This window comes from Tauraco erythrolophus, chromosome 15, assembly GCF_009769465.1.
Source record: "Tauraco erythrolophus isolate bTauEry1 chromosome 15, bTauEry1.pri, whole genome shotgun sequence".
Lineage (NCBI taxonomy): Eukaryota > Metazoa > Chordata > Aves > Musophagiformes > Musophagidae > Tauraco > Tauraco erythrolophus.
In genome coordinates, this window is record NC_141479.1 from 18,474,344 (window position 1) to 18,496,074 (window position 21,731).

A 21,731-nucleotide genomic window follows, 5' to 3' on the forward strand; every position below is an offset into this window, starting at 1 on the left:
GTTGGTAGAGTTACATGTCTATTCAACAGAGTATTTTCTAATTTCAACCTAATCAAAACCTTCCAAGACCAATGCAAAAACTCCTTTGACATTAGGGATCTGAGCTCAAGTCTCTTAATCAGTTGCGTCAGTGGGTACAAAAGAACTTACAGTGGGCAAGAATTAGTAGCCTCCTCATGTGACGAATTAAAAGCAGAAATATTCAGGTTAACAGATAAAGCCATGCAAAGAATCATATGTCTTGAATCTTCTTTCTGAAGCAAGCAAGTAAACAAAAAAGTCAGACCGTGTCTATGACAGCAAAGGAGAGGTTTCCTGGAAAGGACATGGAGAAGCTGCTAAACTTCAGACTCTACTTAAAAAAACTCTCTTATAAGGTCATCTGATTAATGACAGGATAACTTTCTGTTTTCTTGGCTAAGTAGTTAATCTTGTATTAAACTTAAGCACATGTTGTACGTAACTATCAGTGTCATGTTTGTACATAGGATGGTTACAGCTATTTTGATACTACTCGTTTTTCAAAATAAAATCTATATATAAAGTACAATGTAGGGATCTAGTTTTAGTTTTATGTTTACAACATTTATTTAAAAACACACAGCAAAAACAATTTAAAAAATAGAGGAGAAACGATAAATTACTACTTCAAGGAGGTGTCACTATATTTATAGTTTGGTAAACATAACATTAATCAGCTGGAAAATGTTTGGCAAAATATAAAACCGTTATGGGCTCTAGTTCAGAGAAATATACGTGGCAAAATATATCTAGCTTCTGTACTTCAAAAGGCAGTGCAAAACTGCAGAACCTGTGAGAAAATCAATTTTCTGCGGCATCAGTAGCTTGCTCAAAATTTTGCAGTGCACCATCTAGTTTTCTGGGGTTTTTTAATTTAACTGATTTACTTCTGCTCCTCTATCTAGTATCTGGGCTGCAAAAGCATTCAGGTCAATCCTTCAAATACTGTTGAAATACTTGTCTGGAAATAAAAAAATAAAAGTTTAGTGCTGCTGAAGGAAGTTGCATGAAACACAAATTTCTTCCTCTGTTTTGCCTTCATACATTACGGCTCAAGCCTGCTTTCCACTGAAAATCAGGATGCAGTGGTTTGAGAAGCTCTACCTAATCCAAACAGTCCCAGTAAGACACTTCACTGGGCAACTCTGAGTGACATACTGTGTTCCTGCGCGTGTTTCGAAGACAGATGCCTCATTCCCCAGCTCGGTATCGTGTGTGCTGTGCTTTGTACCAAGAGGTGATTGTCAGACAGCTGCGATTTGATCAAATCTTCATCGAAGGCAATAGACAGAACCTGCCTATGTGCGTTTGTTCTGCTGAGAGGAGTGGCAAAATGTGTCCCCAGTATCGTTTTTGTGAGTCCCTGTTCTGTGGCAGGATGATTTTTTAAGAATCATCCCTAGACAATAAGCATGCTATATTCCCTTTGATGTGCTGCCCAGGGACTTCAAAGAAAAACTTATACAAAATCCATCCTCTTAAAAAATGCTTTGTTTATAAATCCCAGTTGCAGCTACTAATGTAATTCTAGGTTGACTTTTTAGATTACATTAGATTTAATTTTAGATTATATGACTATTTCTTTGACTGATTTTTGTCTGTGCCACTATAAAGGTATGTTTCTTACATAAACGTCGCTCTCGAAATAAGCGGTCTGAATACAGTACATGCTCTATCCTTATTTCACATGACGATACTTTCCCATTTGGATCTTTTCCATTGAATGCCTTCTCCATCACTGCTGAAGCTTGCTGTTTGGAGGAAAGAGGAATGTATTACAGTAGACGGTGTGGCTTTACTGGCTTGCAAACATTGTTCAATCTTGCGAAGCAAGATCAGGCTCTCTAATGTAAAATGCATTACTGCTAACAGTGGGAGATTCAATTATAATCTTTTTCTTCCAAGACTTATCTTCTGAAAATGCAATGGGAAAAAGTAAACTGTTGAAAGAATGGTGAATTACTGTTTTGCAACTTGCAATATTTTCTGTAGCTCTGTTTTTTATTTTTCTGCCTGTCCCTCTTCCTGATCTGTGTTTCACCGCTTGGTAGTCAGGTCTTTTGACTGTTGACACGTGCATGAGACACACTGGGTGAAATAAAGATGTAAATGTAGATTCACAAGTAGCTTTAGAGATTTTGAGATGAAAATGTGATCTTCAGTAATTGCTAATACTGAGGTGAAAAAGTTTTTACGTTCACCCTTCCACTTGAGTTTGAAGCAGGTGCAGTGAAATACTTGGGAGAAAACCCAGAAACAAACTGGGAACTGAAGAACAAGAGCTTCTAGGACTCACCTGACATTAGAGGAACCCTGGTTTTGGCAGTGAACTGTCTCTGTCCACAAGTTTCACTGCCTCTTCTTTTGGCAGAGATTTGTAGGGGCAGTAGTGAGGGCTTCCCACTGTGCACATGCATGAACTCCAGGTGCTGGAAAAGAACAGGAACTTCTGTCCTGGAGGGGCCTGATGGGATGCTGGGATGCTTTATCTAAAGTGATTAACAGGTCTATATGGCAGAGTACTTCCTCCTAGGTGGAGGGAATCAACTGATGAGCCAAGGTCTGACCCTACTGTTGAGAAGGACTGTTACTTGCCATCCCCTTACCTCTCCTTTGGACTCCTGGGATGTGATCTGCTGTGTTACCCCCTTAAGTGCTGGGCATACAGTTTAAGGGTGGTTTGAGCAGCAACCAACTGGGATTGTTCACAGGAGCCCTACTGACTCAGGCACAGGCAGCACCATTATAAATAGTAGAAAACACAGAGGCAGTTGATGTCAAAGAACTCTTCTGTCTGTCTTATGTATTTTGGCAGTGACTTTGGCGCTGAAAATAACTGAAATAATGCCACTGAAACATCCATTGAAGCAAGATATAGCTGTGTCTACACTAGAGCTTTTGTCAGTATGAAAATGTCAGAAAACATTATATTCAGAGCACAAATTGCAAGTATAGAACTGACAAAGTAAATTTTGAACTGTGTACTCAAGTGTAATGCTTGAAACATATTCCAAATTGGCAAGTTGCAACCAATCATGGAACAGAACCAGTGCTCCAAAAAACTGACAGAGCCAATGTTGAAATCTGAATAATTGCAACTACATTTTCATAGTAATTTGAATGGAAGAAGCATTGGCAGAAATTCATGAATAATTTACATATAAGAATTTAGCAATCTGTGGTGAATAGAAAAATAAATGGCAAATCCAGTAAATAAATGATTATTCTGAATTATTTGCTCTGCTCTGATGTTTGCTAAGAAGTGTCTTTTTTTGGGGCTTTCTTAAAACGCTGGATTCGAACTCTTACCTCTCAGGTAAATGCTATCTTAAAGGAACAGCAGAAATGTATATAGGAATAGGGAAAAAAAAACCAAAACAAACAGCAAACAAAAAAATATGAGTCTCTAACGTAGATTGTTTTATAAGGGGTGCACATAAAAAGATCTTATTTGCCATGCAGCAGCTGCAATTGCAAAATCTGCAGCCTTAATGAGAAATGTTAGCTGATGTATATAATGATGAGTTATACACTGCATCGTTTTTTAATTAATTATGTATAAAGATTTAAGATTTATGGAGGAGGTAGCATCTGAAAAGAGAAACCTCTAATTCCCTTCTGTGCCTTTGGGAATGTGATATTTTAATAAGCAAGAAATTAATTTACACAGCACTAGTATTTGTTTCCACATAGAATGGATATCGGGTCCATTTAAAGAAGTAATAGAAAAATTGTTTATCAGTTTTGCCTGACACAGTACTGCAAACAAGAATTATATGTTAGTTTATTGAGGTAATGCCTTGTAACGTACCTTACGGACATGTGAGAACAATTGCTTTTTGGCCCAAAAATTCTTTTGAATTTGAAAATCTGGATTTCCTTTTTTGTGGGTGTGGTGTTTTTTTTCCCTTGCTTAAATTAAAAATAAAAATTATCTTAATATTAAGAGATTGCTTTGTTTGACCTAGAGTGAAAGATTTTGTTTGGAATAACTAATGGAGGCAGAAATAAAAAAAGAAGGAAAAAACAAAGAGTTGCTTTTACCAAAAGTACAGTGCTAGTGTTATCTTTCTCCAGGAGCTCGGCAACAGGAGCACTCATTCTGGATGCAGATTTTCTGTTGTGTAGAATCAAGCGCTCTTGCTGTTAACGAAATCATGGGATCGCCATCTGTCCTAGGGCCTAGGAATTAATGGAATCACTCAGACTGCCACGCACCAGTCCCAGACTGGAGCGAAGTTTTGCTCGTTTTCTTGGGAACAGAATTAAGACTCAAAATGGAGTCAAACGCCAGGTAGCTTCATTTGTCCAACAACAAGCTTGCAAACGCAGAGGAAAGAGAGAGAAAGAACGGAAGGAAAGAAAGAATTAGTTACAATAGCTACTGCCACGGAGCTGCAGCGTCCCGCCAGTCCCATTTGTTTTGTCTTCAAGTCTGGTGGAGGAATGTTCCATCCGATGTTGGACATTTCTGCTCTTTCATTTGGATTCATTCTTCTTCCAAGAATCACTTAGCATATTCCAAGAGCTGGTGGTAGTATACATGCCTCATACATCACTAAGGGGTCTTCATCAGGAGTCTCCAGGCCCCGGGTCTGGGTGCATGCATGGGGGATTAGGTTAAAATTCTTAGAATCTGCTCCATCTTTAGGTTCATAAGATGACAGGCGGTCCGACTGTTGCTCTGTTGATATGGCAGTGGTGTCAGTTGGCAATTTGTTCCAGGAATGTGCAATGTTGTGATAAACATTATGTCAATTGGCAGTTTTCCATTCCATCAATGTTGAGACAAATATCCGACACAGTTCTTCACAAAGACCAGTAAAGTTTTCCTTTTGAATATGTGAATTCCTTCTCCGTTTGTCTCTTGACCATAATGTTTTATCACATCATGGAATCTAATCGCCAGTTTTTGATTTTTTTCTTCTGATATTATTCCATGTTGTATCATTTGTACCAAATGGAGAAGAATTGGTGTCTGTCTGTTGAAAGGCTGGTCCACATTGTATAAGTAATGCCTAGCTGGGAATGGGAATAGAGCTATGGTATTTGAAGCTTCTTTAGTGTATTTTATTCCATTCCTCATAACAATTAAATCCACTAGCTTGAGTTTCCAAATATTTAGTGTCTAGTTATTGTCCGTATTCAAGATTTGGATGCTTATGTTGGTAGTACTTAATTTTAAATATACTTATTTAATCCTAAATACCAATTTGAGCATCCCTGTCTAACGTTTTCAACACTTTATATACGTGCTTGCCCTTGAGATGAACTTTCTCAGGTAGTTTCTGTGGCTGTGCCTGATTTCTGAAGGTCATAGTATGCATTTTGAGCAAATGAATTTTCAATACTAGTAGCCAAAACCCATTTCAGTGCAAATAAAAAGCTGATGGCTTCTGTACAAGGAGACAATGAAATAAATTTAACATGCTTCTGCTTGGGAAAAGCTTTGCTGTTTCTGAGAGTGACAGTCTTTTAACACTGCCTATTGTCAAATGGTGCTTTCAGGTGATAGTTAACTTTCTGAGCATATTTTAATAGTGCCGATCAACTATCCTGGCAGTTCTGGATTTCTTCCTAAGCAAGCATTGATGCTTATGTTAAAATGCCTGCTGTTCTTCCGGGATGCGTGCAACTTCCTGTAGTATGCTGGTTCAGACCATTGTGTATGAGTAGTGCCCTACAGACCTATGGCCAGTCAGCAGGTCCCTGCAGTGGAGAAACTCAGCGTGAGTTCTTGCACCGGCTCTGGAGCTGACTGGTGGTGTGACCTCAGATGAGCAATTTACAATTACAGAGCCTGCATCTCTCAGTACGTTAAGTCAGGACAAAAGTTGGTTTATTTTCCACAACTTTAAAGGAAGGTATTCTAGATACTTTGAAATACAGAGAAATGTAGAGTCTCCTTCTGCAACAGCAAGTGAATACAGTAGGAAAATAGTGTTCACTCCTCTAGTGTTTTGGAAAGCTTGAGGAGCAATGTAGAAGTGGGAAATGACTCTGGAATGATAACTTAAGTTGAGCAATATAATTTATGGTCAGTTACTCTGTAGGAGCCTTCTACACAAAGATAGGGTCAGCAGAAGAGCTGATGGAAGGCAGGAATGTAAATTGTAAATCACTGTAAGAGAAACACTTTCTTGAAGAACTGAGCACATTCATCCTTGGTGTTCTCAAGATGTGAGCCGCGCGTAGTAGCCTAGAGACTGAGTACACAAACAGCATAAAGGCTTGGTCGGCAAAGATGGGGGTGAATGTAAAGTAGTCTCTGTATTTTATTTCTTGATTGTTTGTGATGATTGTCCAGGTAACCAAATTTCACTGAGCCAGGACCGCTGGGCTCTGATCCCGTCTGCAAGGAAGTATTCTAATATGTTGGGACTGGGATACATCGAAGATAACGGTTCTGTCTGTAAGAAATGGATAGCAAGGCTGTGGTGTTTATGCCAGTTCAGGATCCAACTCTCTGTAATTTAGTCTTCTGTGAAAGCTTCCATGGTGAAGAATGTACTCATTCTAGACTTGTCTTAGGCAGATCTTCAAAACACTAATGGACATCTGTCAGGGCTGTAAAGAAATCCAGTTTTGTTTAGACTTCAGCTTTGCCAGGAAATTTTAATAAAGAGGTGTGCCAAACAAAAGTCTGAGGTGATGATTAGGAATTTGCTTTCCTAAAATAACACGAGATGAGCGACTTTAAAGTGTGATGGTAACACTGCAACTATATCAGGCTAGACTGAAATACAGTAGCAGGCACCTATACAATAATGTGTATCATCAGTTTCAAGATGGTGGGAGTTTATAATAATAGAGTATTTATGCAAAATGGTGAGTGTAGGGAATTAAAGTTGTCTAGCAGGCTGGATACACAAAGCCTTTGGTACTTGAAAACTAATTTTATTTTTAGTTAATATTCATTGATGCAAGTTGTAGTCTATTGTTAAATGATTCTAGTGAATAATTGCATCTATCACTTTGAAATGTTTTAGACAAGTGTGGAGTTGTAAAACCAATCTGGAATTGTCATCGACGTTGCATTGTGGAAGCCATGTCGATGCTAGTTTGTTAATACTCTCAGAGTCTGCAGGGCTCTTAGCATGTTCTCAGAATCGCTTCTGTGCATTGTATTTGCAGGCATTATGTAACTATTCTCATTTTCTTGGGAACCATAAGAAAGTGTATGGCATTTCTGTAGTCTCATTTCCTCAGAATCTGTCTGCTTTTGAATGTGACCCATCTGTTGATGAGTGAATGGCAACTGTTTATTCCAGAATAAAGCATGTGCTAAAATGCAAACATACAGCCTACAGAATCACTGAGCTAAGTTTAATTAGAGTTCATTTAAACTTCAAACTATCAAGTTAACTCACTAGTCAACTGAGTTTATTATGTATTTCTTGCTAGACAGGGGAGCTGATGATATTATATTTGTTGCTAGGTGATGAATTCTGATAACCTTTCTGTTCCTAAATCTATAAATGTCTCATGCACTGTCGGATATAGCGTAATTCTTTATTTACGCCTCAATTCCTGGATAGAACTACTACAAAGTTGCTAAGCAGCCATGTGTATAAATATATAACGTTGTGTCACTTGGAAACTTTTGGTAAATCACACTTACAAGTCCAATGAGTTCTGTTTGTCTTGATTGTAGCCATTAGCAAACTGCCACACAAATGAGGTAAATCGGTGTACAGAAGGATGGTGCTTTATTTGTCACAAGAGACTAAAGCTTTGGAAAGGGACGTGAGCTGGAAAAATGCACAGGTTTAGTGTGGTGGTGTTTTTTTTTTAAATGGGTTTATAACCAGAAGCTAAGTAAAGATTAACTGATTATTATCTTACCTCTTTAAACTTCATAAGCATTGTAATCATTATGGTTATTCTAATATGAAAGAAAAGAGACAGTTATTCAAACAGATATGCTAAGGTTTCTGCATTCTGATACTGCAAAGTCAGGTGATAGTGCAGGAAATCTATATCACTAATTCTCAGTACAGTCATCAGAGCGTTTGCTGTTAGTGATACCTATTCCAAGTCTAAGGAAAGAGAAGGGAAGATCAGAAATGATGCTTTCTTCATGTAGATGTAGATTTGGCACTGAATGATTGGCAAATTTTGTTGTTTTGGCAACCATGATGATACATGGAATTCTTGTAGGTTTAGGGATAACTATAATTTATTAAATCTAAGAGAGTATCTGGTAATAAAATCTTAGTTATATATTGATTACCAAGTCAGTGTTGTAATTACTGTGTGGTAGGCCAGCATCTTGTCTGATCTGTGTCCAGTGCAGTCACCATATGAAAATTAATATGACACTAATAAGAAATATAAAAAAATAATATAAACCTGTATTACTTTAAAGAAATATTGTTAACAGTGTCCTTAATCTCCACAGTAGCGGTGTTCTGTTTCCATTTTTTGTGTAATGCTTTTTTCTACAAACAAGCCCTGTTGTGGGTGTTCACGTCTGGGATGTTGGCTCGGATAGCTTTTAATTCCACCCTTTTGTTGACTATGGAGTTTAACATAAGGAAAAATTCTGTTGGTCACAGCTTCTTGCACTATCAACCGTAGTATATATTTGAAATTTAGATTGTCTAGTCATTAACGCGACTTCTTGTTATTTGCTTCCTGTGCAGTGCTACTGGATTAAATGTGACCATGTGTAGCACCACCAGCCATTTAAGTAGCAAATGTGAAGAGGGATGTCACCTGGCTCGTCAAATAATCACTATTGGGCTGTACATGTTACCTGTTGGATTTTTTATTTGTTTCTTAGTTATTAAAAAGAAGCAGAAACTTCAGTAGCCTAATGTTCTTTCCTTGGTTTATCCATGTAAACAAATTTCAGGTTGCTTATAAATGATCCTGACTGACAGAATATACTTTCCCTCAGGTCAGATCTTTTGTGGAAGATGCCAACGCCTGCCTGTCTTTAAAGTATAAAAGCCTGTGTTTGATGTGAATAGAAACTGTTCTGGGAATGACTGTGCAGAGCAAGATTACATGGTGCAATTTTAATTACATTGTTCTCAGCAGTGCTACTTGTCTGATCTTAGTGTGAGAGTCAAAATTCAAACCAAGTTTATTTGGTTCTGTAACTGTTAGTCAAGTGCTGATATTGTTTGAGGGAGATGATGATAAATTGAGGAAGTTTAAAATCCAGCGGAGTTTTGAGAGGTGGCTTTCCTTGTTAATCTCAAGTTTTGTACTTCAGCAGGCTGCAATTAGGCGGTTGATTTTCCCATGGTTTAAAGAATGATCTGTGTGTTGGAATTGACTTGATACTTGAGTAAAACAAAAGCCTAACTACCGAATAATTTTGCAAATTTTAGTGCTGTTTGGATTTTTGAAGGCGTTCTGAAAAGCTATTCATAAACTGTGCCCAAGGGCTATATTTTAATAACCCAAATTTTAGTCTGAGGACTGAAAAGTGTAGGTCTTTATTTGTGTGTTTATTGGATATGTATGGAAAAAAACAGCTTTCTCCTGGTGACTCTTAAAAAAAGGTTGAGGGAACTCGCTTGAGGAAACTTGGTAAAAAGCACTAAGAGATATTGTTATTTCTCTGTCAGGTTGGTTGATGGACAAGATAAGGCAAAATATTTCCCCTAGAAACAGGAAGAACTTTGTTTCAGTTTTTCACTGGGGAAGTTGAACAATCCACTGAATAAATGATTTGAGCAGATTTTCAGGCATGGCGTTACTCACTCAGCAGCTGGGAAAATAGGCCAGCAACCTACAGTATCCATTTTGAAAGGAAAATATTACACAGTGAATTTATTACTCACTCTCTTTTCCTTTTATGTATTATAAATGATGCGTCATTCTCTATTTCTGAAACAAACTCCTACCTCTGAGTGCTATATGGAAATTAGCTGCACATGGCACAAGCTGAAAGCCTTATTCCTGAGGATGCCTTTTAAGAAAACATTATTGTACATCAAGAAAGACTTATAATGATTATGATTCCAGAAGAAGGGCAGCTGTATGTGGATGTCCATGTATTTGGTGTGTTTTTAACGTTTCCTAGCATGCACTGGCCAATAGTTTTGCTTCTTATCAGAGTGTTGAGGTTGGGAAACAGTCTATGCAACTCACTGTTGAATTACAGATTATTTGTTATTTCACACAGAAGGTGAAACTAAGACCCAAGATCGAGGGAAGATGGAGGCGATATTGCCTCTGCACAGTATCTGTGGGTAATATGTAAAAAGCACTTTGTATTGATAACTTATTTAGTGAAAAGCTCCTGCACTTTGACTTCTTGTCTCAGTGTGTGGCTAAAGTGAGGCACACTTATCAGGTAGTATTTTTTTCTCCATCTGAGAAGAAAGCAAGTGTATAAGGGCGTGAGTGGCTGCCATGGATTTGATGTAGGACAAAAGATATTTTTTTAGAATAGTAATTTCTTCCCCTATCCTTAAATCACTAAGTTATTTGTACTTCCCACTGAAGGAGCAGACAAAACATCCATTCCTCTAGTGAGACTCGATATTTCATTTCTGTCATTTAGTGAGTTTTCTTACTAGTGGCCCAAACTTCAGGCAAACGTAAATGTGTGCATGATTTAGTGAATCTTCTGTTCACCTAATAGTATATCATAATTTCAATTAAATTAATTTAAGATTCATAGAAAACTGGTCTTAGTTGAGCATTGAGAGAATCTTGTGCCATTAAAAAAAAATAAAGAAACAAGAAGTTATGACAGATCACATTAAGAAATGACAGATCACTGTAATTATAACAAACCGACCTTGAAGACAAACAGTTTTAATTGTGAACTTGAGGGAGAAAATCCCCATGACCTGTGGCTAATTGTCTAGTTAACTGAAAACCCTTACTAAATAAATTTGTGGCTTTGGAGACGTTTTAAACACATACTGGTGTAAATAAGGTACTTTCTGTGCTGGTTGCACTGTAGTAATTTCCTGTGAGTGATTGCTTGTTGTTACTTTTTGACATCTGCTGGCAGCAATTTATTTACATAGTTAAATCTACTGGGACACTGTTTCTTCTGCTGAATACAACTTCGACTGATTAGTTTTCAATAAATTACATATATCAAGAAATTTGGGTTGGGTAGCACTTAGGGTGACTGCTCAAACATCAGATGTGTGCTTGTGCAGAAGCCAAGAAAATTCATGGTCGGTAGTACGCTGCCCCTTCATGCTTTATTCAGCCAGCATTCAACAGAAATTATCCATTATATCCCACTGGGAATTCTTGTACAAACTCAGACTTCCGTCCCTTCTTCCTCCACTAGAAGATACAATTAATTTCATATCGACAAACTTCTTACAGCGATTTGCAGAGCCACGCCATATTGAATACATTAGAATGCCTTTGATTTGTCTGCTTGTCTCGGACTCAGCCAGTGAAGATTTTCTAAGAATCTGAAGTTAATTTCATCTTATGTTCTCCTGGGGTTCTTAGCAAAATGTTATGTAAATCTGCTAAAATGGAATAATAGCGATCATTTGCATTGCAACGGGAAACGCTTTCATTGAAACTAACAAAGTTAAAAAGAGTCTTTTCTACATATTGCTTCTGGGCCTGGGGTCGTTTGAACTGTTCAGAATCCACGCGGTGTTAACAGCGAAATGCCGTATTCCTCCACAGATACGACAGTTCTTTTGAGACTACAGCTCCACAAACGTAGTATCGGTTTAAGTGTCCTCTGCCTTTATGAAGAGACAACAGCTCCATTTAAACTGAGCTATGTGTTGTGCTCAGAAGATCAATGACCGTGATATAACATCTAAAGTTTTGATTTTTAGATTTGTCTTCAGACACACTCACTGGCATCGTATTTTTGTTGAAACAGTAATTTTTCTTTAGGGCTTAGGGCAGAAGCTATAGTATTATCATGCCTTATGATGCAGCCACTGACCCAACAGATCAGTCAATAATGTATCTACATTTTAATGAGTAAGTCAAGATAACTTCCAGCTGAGAACAACTCATTACACTTGATTAGATTTTTGCCCTAAATGAGACAACAGGCAGCAAAAGGATGTGTGAGGTATCATGTAATGTGAGCTGGCAAAGTGTGCTGGGGAGAGGAGGGAATGTCTTCAGTTTTGATTGTAGTGTTTGTATTTTCCTGTAGTTTCAAGCAGCCAGAGACTACTGATGGAGCCTTGTTGGTAGAATAAATTTGCTGAAGAACATGAGGTTCCATTAAGGGATCTTTCTAGGAGAAAGGAAAGAAGGAGCATGGAAGAAAAAAGCAAGAAGCAGCAGTGATCATCTGTGCTGGAAAAGGCAGGAATCGTTGAGTTTGGTGCTGATGGAGCCATTTTGCTCACGTAGAGTTAGTACTCTGTGCCCTGTGAGAATATGGGCTGGAATCCCAAACAGCAACCCTAGTGCTGCAGGGCTAACATGTTTTGCTTCAGTGCTGGGCTGATACAAGTTGTGATGATTGTGGTTTTAGGGCAGCGTTGTTCAACTCTAGTGCAGGCTACCTGATGCCATACTTGTATCTAGCCAAGTGGTGTTGCAGTGTGCTGGAGAGGAGAGGCAGAGCTTGAGATGTGAAAAGAATGTAGAGTGCAGTGTTGGGTACAGCATAAGGCGAGGAGAGAGAGCAGAGCATGGCTAATGGGGGTCTTCAGTGGTGAGGGAGTCACTCATTCTGGAATCACACATCATACCCATTACGCAAAGGCAGAGGGAGCCTTCAGTCTACTGTCACTTATGGCTCAGGTGAACTGCACTGCAGAATTTCAAATCGTTAGCAATTTTTCCAGCTCTGCTGGGACTATTGGTGGTAGCCAGGTAATGCAGGAGAGGGACCAATGTGATTCTTCCAGTGAAAATGTCTCACCTTCTGGCTGAAAAGTTTCTGGCTGAAGCCCCATGTCTGTCTTGATCTATGGGAAGCTTCTCTCTTAGCTGTGATGTGTTCTTGCCATGCATTCTGACAGCACAGAAAAAACTGTGACTATTAATAGATACTATTTGAATTGTGGAAAGAATATTCTCTGAAGGGCAGATACTTACACCCTAGTGCCCGCTGGATGAACCATTGGCCTAATTTTTGCATTTTAGCAGGACTATGCACAAATCTGGTCATCACGCACAAACTGCATGGGGGTGTTTGCCAGGTAGGTAATCAACGTTTTTTGTTGACGTTATAAGTGTGTTTAAGGATAAAGTCTGTTGTTCAGTAGTTGTTCTTTCAAAGTCATAAAATATAGATATGTATTTATCTGTATTAAGCAATTCTTGTTATATTTTGATGAATATTGTGCTGTTGCTCATGTTTCCTCAGTTTTTGACTATCTGGATGCTGAGTAAGTCATCATTATAATTTACTTCAGAGGCATGTAAAGAAATTATATAGATACAAGAGAATCATAAACATGCAGTGGGAGATAATAACCTACTATTGCTTGTTGGATTTTTAGAAAACATCATTCTGTAGCAATTCTGCTGCTGAGCTAGAATTTAGCATTAAACTGTTTAAAAAACCTTCAAAAAAGATTTTCATAAAATTGATTTTGTTCTTATTGAACATTTAAGAAATGATTTTTTGTGTAAAGAAATATTTTACTCACATTTATAGCTTTTCTAAGGCCCAAATCCATTATATCTAGAGCACCTTTAGATATGAAATAATGATAATCTGCTATGTTAAGGAACAACCTGTCTGACTTAACTGTTGACAGTGTCTTGTCTGGACTTCAGTCTGCCCTCAAAAGTGTCCTGGAGCAGTGGTGTTCTCTTTCTATTCTTTTTCCTTCTGCTGTTCAGGTATTCTTGCAGAAAACCAGCAGAAATATACCTGCTGTGAGCTCCCTGCCAGAACCCATGTTCCGGAGATGATTCTGAAGGCATCTTAAAGGACAGGAGAGAAGTAGTTTCTCCTAATTGACAATACTGTTGGCTTGAAAAGCAGGATTTCTTTTGTTTCTCAGCTGTCTTTGTCATTAGCTGTTGTAACAGTTTCCTGTGATGTTCTTGGATGGATTTATCTTGTCCAGATGTGTTGGTTCCAGGTAGATTTCATCCTCTGCACGTTGACAGGATAATTCATCTCTTGGAAACTCTTAACGCTTTGCGTTTCTGTTAGTTCGTGTTGGGCTGCTGTGTGACACCCTGGACCAGAGTCAGGCATTCAACAGTGCAATGAATGCTGTCACGTGGCGGCCTTAGTTGTTATCAATCAGCATCAATGTTTACTACTAACAGGAGCCTCGCTACGTCATGGTACATTATGAATTTTTATATACAACAACCCTCAGAAGCATTTCCATTTGCTTCAACTGTCACTTTTCTCTCTTTGTAGTTAATGAAGCTCAACTTTGCCAGTTTCTGTCTAACTTCTGTATTTTGCTAGTATCATTGAGCAGGGAGGAGTTTTTAGCAGATCTGAGGGATTCCTGCTGGGCTGGAAAGTTAAGTTGCCTTTGTGCAGCTGTAATGTACCTCTAGACCTCTCACAGGTACAGCTTCTGACCTGTGGTTTCATTATAAAGTTACTTCTTAAAAAGGATAAGAAAAAACACTCAGGATGATATTCACCTGATGCTGTAATTGCCACTGATTTGAACAAGGCTAGGTCGTGTTTCCAAAATGGATCCTGACCTTCATTGTCAAAGTAATTAAGTCTCTGTGTGTATGTTTGGTGCATATTTTCAATGTGAAATTTCCTCACTGAGGAGCCATTTTGTTGCTATCTACCATTAACTAACATAAAAATATGAATACCTGTGCATAGAGACATATAGAGTAAGTTTTTGTATGCTTATAGATAAATACGTATATTTAATTATTCAGAATACCTCTGTAGAGATTTCATCAGAGAGAAAATTACAGATTCTGTATTTTTGGTCAAAACAAATTAAACTTCTGAGAAACTCAGAAAAAAATACTTTGAAAGAAGAATCTATAAGCCTAATATATGCTTTGGAACACAAGAAATCTATTTCAGCTTGTTTTCTTTTTACATAGCTTACAAGAAATCCAACTGCTAACCTTTCAATGTTTTTAAAATGGTATTCTTTAAAACATCTGTGGTTCATTATCATAAACATCACAGTTGTGTAGAAACCTCACATATGTGGTATATCATAACAGCAAGAATGGGATGTGCTGAAATGATGAATCCTAGGAACTTTTCTTGCTGAGATCTATAAAGAGATTTCTTGCTGAGATCTATAAAGGAGAATATATCCAATTGGAACCTCAGTTTCCCATCGTTATAGTAATGGACTTGGGATCTTGCACAAGGGTCCTTTTTCCAACAGGTCCTTTGATGATGATAAACCCGAAGTCAGCGATTAAAGCCTTGGGATGCTTTTAGGTATTACTAATAATGAATATTGCTTGGTGGACAAAAATATTCTGTGCAATTCACATGTGAATGAGCTTTCTTATAGAAAGGAGTAAATGTCTAGTATAGGAGGCTGAGAAATGAACAGAGGGTGATGAGTGACATGCGTGTTGTTTTTCATTGGGAGATGCTTGGCAGTATTTTCATTTTGCTTGCATGGAGTTTTGGAGCCTGTCTCATACCATATGGCATATTAAGCACAATAAAGATGTTCATTTGTCAGCTGGAGCATGACTATGAACATCAAAAGAGTCATATATGCATCAATAAATGAAGAACTGTACCTTCATTTAAATAAATATTGAATCATTGCTTTAGTTGCCCATTGAGCTCTTGACAATGAGACACAATCACTGGTCATATCTGGTGTAGCATTACCAAAATTTCAGTTCAGGGCTATAGCTGAACAGTTGCTATTATGAATTTTTTGCACTTCTGTAGCACCTTGAGCACCAAACATGAATCATTTTGTCGCAAGTGCTGTACAGACACAGAGTGAACAAGTGGTCTTTGCTCTGAAGAGCTTAGAATCTAGTTGAACTCCTTAAGCTCTAACACCAAGTAAGAGTGCAGGAGGACATGGGAGGTTTTAGTGTGTGTGGCGTCAGGCTGCCATTCTTCCAATCCGTTATAATGCAGCTGGATAGGATGAACAATGTCAGTTGTCCATCTCATGGCTTTCTGCACATCATCTCTGCAACAAATGCATGAACATCATAAGCATCATCGTATGTTGTAATGGTTGCCAAGCAGTGAAGTGTCATATGTTGGGAGACCACCTTTTCATTTTAGGCAGATTGCCAGATGGTTTAGTCTCTTCTCTCCATGAACATTGACAGACTCCTTAGAGCATGTGCTGTCCATCCAACTAACATAGATTTTTCGTAACTACTTTTACTTTTTTTTTTTTTTGATATCTAGGAATTGTTTAAATACTAATCTGAAAAGATCATATTGGAAGAACTCTTTGTAATGGGATGTTTTATTTCTGAGAAGAGACATCAATACCTCCTCCTTGAAATTTGGTACTTTTGATCATTTAGGTAGCTTCTCAGTGCAACAGTCTGAGCTGTTCTCTTGCATGGACTTGTTCATCTTGTATTCAGAAGTTCAGTCCCATGCCGAAATTTCCTTTAGTTTTCAGAGAGATTTCGGACTCAGCTAAATGAATAAGCTGTGTAGTAAGACACAGTAGTTAGTTCACTGCATTTTTGTAGCTTTCTTGAATGAACCTCACATATACAGGCCTAATGTAGACATCAAAGATCAGGGAAATTAATTGAATCTAGGATTTTTACGTGTGGAAAAGACTTTAAGCTGTCACCTCGTCCATCCTCTTGGTTTGAAGCAGAATCAGGTACTGAGATTGGTCTTGAGTGGTTTTGAATTAAGCTGGTGTTAAAACCCTGTAACAGTAGATATTCAGCATGTCCTCAGCACCCTCTTTTAACGGTTAGCTGGAAAGCTTTCTTTAACATCCGTCTGAATGTTCCCACAACTGATATCCACAAAACCCTATCCACCTTCTTGTTACACTGGTTAGCACTTGGAGGATACGAGGAGTAATTGATTAATCACTCCATAGCTTTTACATAGACTTGTACACAGGCTTTGTACTTAAAGGAAGCTCGTGAGAAAGATGAGGACAGGCTTTTTAGTAGGGCCTGTTGCAATAGGACAAAGGGTAATGGTTTTAAACTAAAAAAGGGTAGGTTTAGACTAGATATAAGGAAGAAATGTTTTACGATGAGGATGGTGAAACACTGGCACAGGTTGCCCAGAGAGGTGGTAGATGCCCCATCCCTGGAAACATTCAAGGTCAGGTTAGACAGGGCTCTGAGCAACCTGACCTAGTCGAACATGTCCCTGCTTATTGCAGGGGGATTGAAATAGATGGTCCCTTCCAACCCAAACTATTCTATGATTCTTCACCAGAGAATAAGAACTAAAAATCCTATCTGTCCTATATTCAATGGGCTTTGCTTTTTTAGAGCGTAAGCAGCGTGTAGGTTTGAGAGAGATGTAGTGCCACAGGTGGGAAATCGGACTAAGCTGCTGAATCTTGAACTCCTCAGATCTTTCCTCAGTGCCTGGCAGGGCAGGAAAGTGTGGTAAATGCCAGGGCCAGCTCCTTAGGCTATGTAGCTGCTACTGGAGCCCAGTACAGGCAGCTCAAGAACTGTAAGTTTTAGGTGTCTGCATTGACTTTTCTCCAGAAGCCACATGAGTATAGGGAAGCAAATGGTTCCCAGTGAGGGGCATCATGAGAGTGACTGGGAATGGAATACAATTTCATGTGGTGTTCCCTGGAGTCCAGTCCAGGACGCATCATAGTTCTGATAAAGTTCACGTTTGCCCCTAAATTCAGACTAGGGATTTTATCTAAGGCTACAATTCTCCTCAACTCTCTTAACAATTGGATTCAGCTTCGTCTCTGTTGGCCCTTGGTCCGAATAATCTTCAATGTTCTCTACATTAGGATCACTTCATCTCCTTCCACCCACTTCTAATTTCTCTCCTACATATCAGCACTTCTCAGAGCCTTTTCATTTTCTTTTGTCTCTCCTTGTTATTAACCTCACCAAATACTCTTGTTTCTGTGGTAGAATTGAAAGCATCAGTGCTTTTGGATGAGATATGGTAAGAAAAGAGTTTCCCTCTTTCAAACTCCTCTGCTTTTACTTTTGTTGGAGAAAGTTGCAGGGTTTTATGAAGCAAGGTCAATGGATAAGTAAAATATGAATTTGACACTTTTAGACCTTTTATAACTCGAAGGGAATATAGGATATAGATCCAAGTACTGCTTCTGGTTCCATGTGTCAAATCTGCATGTGGTCTTTGAATTTCTGCAATGCATGCAGATGGCAGCTGAGCAGCAAGGTGGGAGCAGTGTACTCCCAGCCAGCTTCACCCCTTTTTTCAAAGCACAACACAGCATGGCCCTTTTCTTGAATGTGACCTGTAGTGTTTGACGGGCTGATGCTGTAGCTCTGAACTATGACATTTGTTTTTAAGTGATTACCTTATCATAGTGGTTAGGCTTTTATTTCTTTTACTTTTTACTCCTGACATAATTAATTTCCGAGGGCGATGCCAAATTTTTCCAGTTGTAAGCTATTAATAGACGGTAGATCACCAGCAGATTTTGACTGTGAGAAGGACATATTTATTCAATATAACATGGTATTTCCTAAGCCCCTGTTTGATTGTTTTATTTTTTAAAGGGAGGAAAACAAGAAGTTAAAAGAGAATCCTCTCATAATTCATCGAGGCTGCAATCTATACAGTGATTAGTACAGGGAATTCCAACTTCGCACGTTTGTGGTGACAGAAATTTTTGCCTTTTTCGTGGGTTGATAGCTTTAGGATATTGCAGTGAATCTGTTAAGATGCCTGTCATGTCACCAACGTAAATTGCAAGGGGTGGTTTTACACCAGGGAGGCTTTGCTAACAGAGAGCTTTCCATCAAAATCCTACTGGGAGTGCGAGACCCTTTTTGCAAGCAGTTCCCAGCCTCGGAGAGCAGCCATGGCTCAGGGCAGCACGGACACCAGCGCGGTTTGAGCACCATGAAATTATTTTAAACTGATGCTGCTCCCAAGTTCCATGTTTCCCCCTGCTTCTACTGTGGTGTAAGACTTTGCAAGCAGAGGTCTGCAACATGGCAGACTGAGATATCTGGAGAGACTGAAGTATCTGAGGGGCAAGAGCTTTTTTTTGCTGCTTTTTTATTTATAATCTGTCTTGCTTTCAGCAGAATTCAATGAAATGGCAAACGAACGGATGAAATTTTGGGTTGTTATCCCACTGCGAATCCAAGGAGAGGTCTCTTTGCCCTCAAGTAAGGCAGAGGAAATTGGAGCTGCTTTTAGTTAAAAACACGTAAGCAGCAGCAGATCCTTCAGGTGCTGGGATGATTTTTGTGCAAGAGACCACGGTGACCGCGGAGTTTGGGCTCTTCTCAGTAAGAAGGCAGTCAGGCACAAATTTACAGGACTGTAACTTTTAAAATTCTTTTAAAGTTCTTTAAAAGAATTTTAGAAGAATTTTAGAAGAATTTTAGAAGAATTTTAGAAGAATTTTAGAAGAATTTTAGAAGAATTTTAGAAGAATTTTAGAAGAATTTTAGAAGAATTTTAGAAGAATTTTAGAAGAATTTTAGAAGAATTTTAGAAGAATTTTAGAAGAATTTTAGAAGTTCTTTTAAAATCCCTCTCCTAAAGCCTTTGCCACACGGGGTGTGTGGGTGCTGGCGGGGGCTGTGGGGCTGCTGCGGGGTGAGCCAGGCTGCCTCGTGCTGGACAGAGCCGGTTCCAAGTGGTTTCACAGCCGCCCCTCCACAGGGCACAGCTGATCTGTCAGCGATGCCGGTGGAGCCTCTGCGGAAACGTGTTTAGGAAAGGGACAAAGCGCTGCCTGGGAGTGAGGGGAAAAAGGTGTGAGAGCGCAGTGTGAGCCCGGGGCGGGGGGAGGAGGAGGAAGGGCTCTGGGTGCTGGAGCAGCGATTCCCAGTAGCTCCTGGAGGACCCCACACAGGAGCAGGTGGGCATGTCCTGAAGGAAGCTGCAGCCCATGGACAGGACTCACACAGGAGCAGGGGAAAAGTGTGAGGAGGAAGGAGCTGCAGAGAGGAGCCATTAGGTGCTGGCTGTAACCCCGTTCCCCGTCACCCCGTGCCGCTCGGGGGCAGGAGGCAGAGGAGCTGGGAATGAGGGAGTGAAGCTGAGCCTGGGGAAAAGGAAGGGGGGATGGCACAAGGAGAGACAGTGTGGTTTTAATCTTGTCTTTTTCTCACCATCCACATCTGTTTTAATTGGCAATTAATTAATTTTCCTCAAGCCTAGTCTGTTTTGCCCGTGATGGTAATTAGTGAGTGATCTCCCTGTCTTCATCTTGACCCATGAGCTTTTTCGTCTGATTTTCTCCTCCTGTCCTGTTGATACAAGGGAGTGAGAGGGCAGCTAGGTGGACATCTGGATGCAGTCCATGGTCAGCCCACCACTGTTCATTTGGTAAATACTGTCTGACGCCTCATATTCTGTGCCTTATTCTGAATTATGAACACTTGAGATTTCTTGCTCTTGGTTTATTTTTAAATTAATCTTTCTCATCAATCAATATTCATCATAAAATAAAGTCGTATTCAAATTCTGTAACTGTCAACAGTAGTTATTCCCTGTGGTGGTTCTGTTCTGGGATTCAATTCCAGTGAATGCCCAGAGAGGAGAGGAAGGTCCTCTAGTATCCCTTTCTTCATGTCGGAATATCTGAAATGGATGCAAAATTTGCTAAAGATGATTTTTGTGTAACTTCCCAGGGGTGTTGTTAGACCAACCAGTATGAGATTCTCTGTGTGTTTTAAGACCAGTTACAAAGATCACATAGTCAGGAAAAGTTTAGATATTGGCCAGGTTGTGAGAGAATCTGGGATCTTCTATTTTTTTCCTTCGAAAGCAATTACTAAACACAGTAAGTCTGTAGAGTGAATTTAAACAATTATGCAAAGTGCTTTATTTTCAGTAAAACTCTGTTGTCTTTGATCTTATGCAGTCTGCGTCCCTGTCTGTATCATTTCTGAAAGTGTAATGCAGTTTTTAAAGATCCAATAGAAATGAAATGTAAAATAATAAGTGAGAACATGCAGTTAAGTGAAAAGTCTACAGCAGCAGTAGCTCAAGGAACAGGTGGGGAATATGGAACAGATTGTCTGAAAAAAAACTCCACATGCACGTGTATTGTTCAGAGATGTCAAAACCTGAAAAGCTTACTTAGCAATTAAAGATTAAAAGTTTGGGGAGACCTTTTAATCATTTAGCTGGTAGTTACATCACTAAGGTTTTTTCAAGTATTTTATATGAAGTGAATCTACTGGACTTGGAGAAGGAACTTGAGGCAAAGTCTAAGGTACAAAGGTTTGACAGACATTTTTCTATTTCTGCCAGCCTTCCTAAATATTTTAAATCTTTCGTATAAAGTGAAGCAGGGTTATTGGCAGCTACTATTTAATTAAAAGTTCTCATAATCCTTAGGTATACTGATAGTGCAACTCTTGCACTGTATCACAATGCTGCTAGCTAGTAAGAAATGTTATAGTTTGTGTTTTTTTTTTTTTTTTGTGTAGGTAACACTTTTGCAGTAGACTATGAAGTTGAATGTTCTGTAAACAACCAATTCCAAGCATAAAGATTTACTCTGTGTCTGAAACCACTTTGCCAGTAGAAGAGCCTTGAGAGGCCTCGGGTTATGGTGGGGAGGATAACAAGGTCTCTGCTGCTGCTGCCCAATTTGTAGAACTAGATGTGCGTTTTGTGCATTTGATTTGACTCATCACAAAATGTTCATGTCCAGAGTGCTTTGTTC

General features: G+C 39.0%; 1 protein-coding gene across 1 annotated transcript in view; it reads left to right on the forward strand.

Moving 5' to 3' along the window:
• Positions 1 to 21,731, forward strand: part of CDH13 (cadherin 13) — a 483,658-nt gene that overhangs the window by 148,014 nt on the left and 313,913 nt on the right. The window lies entirely within an intron of this gene.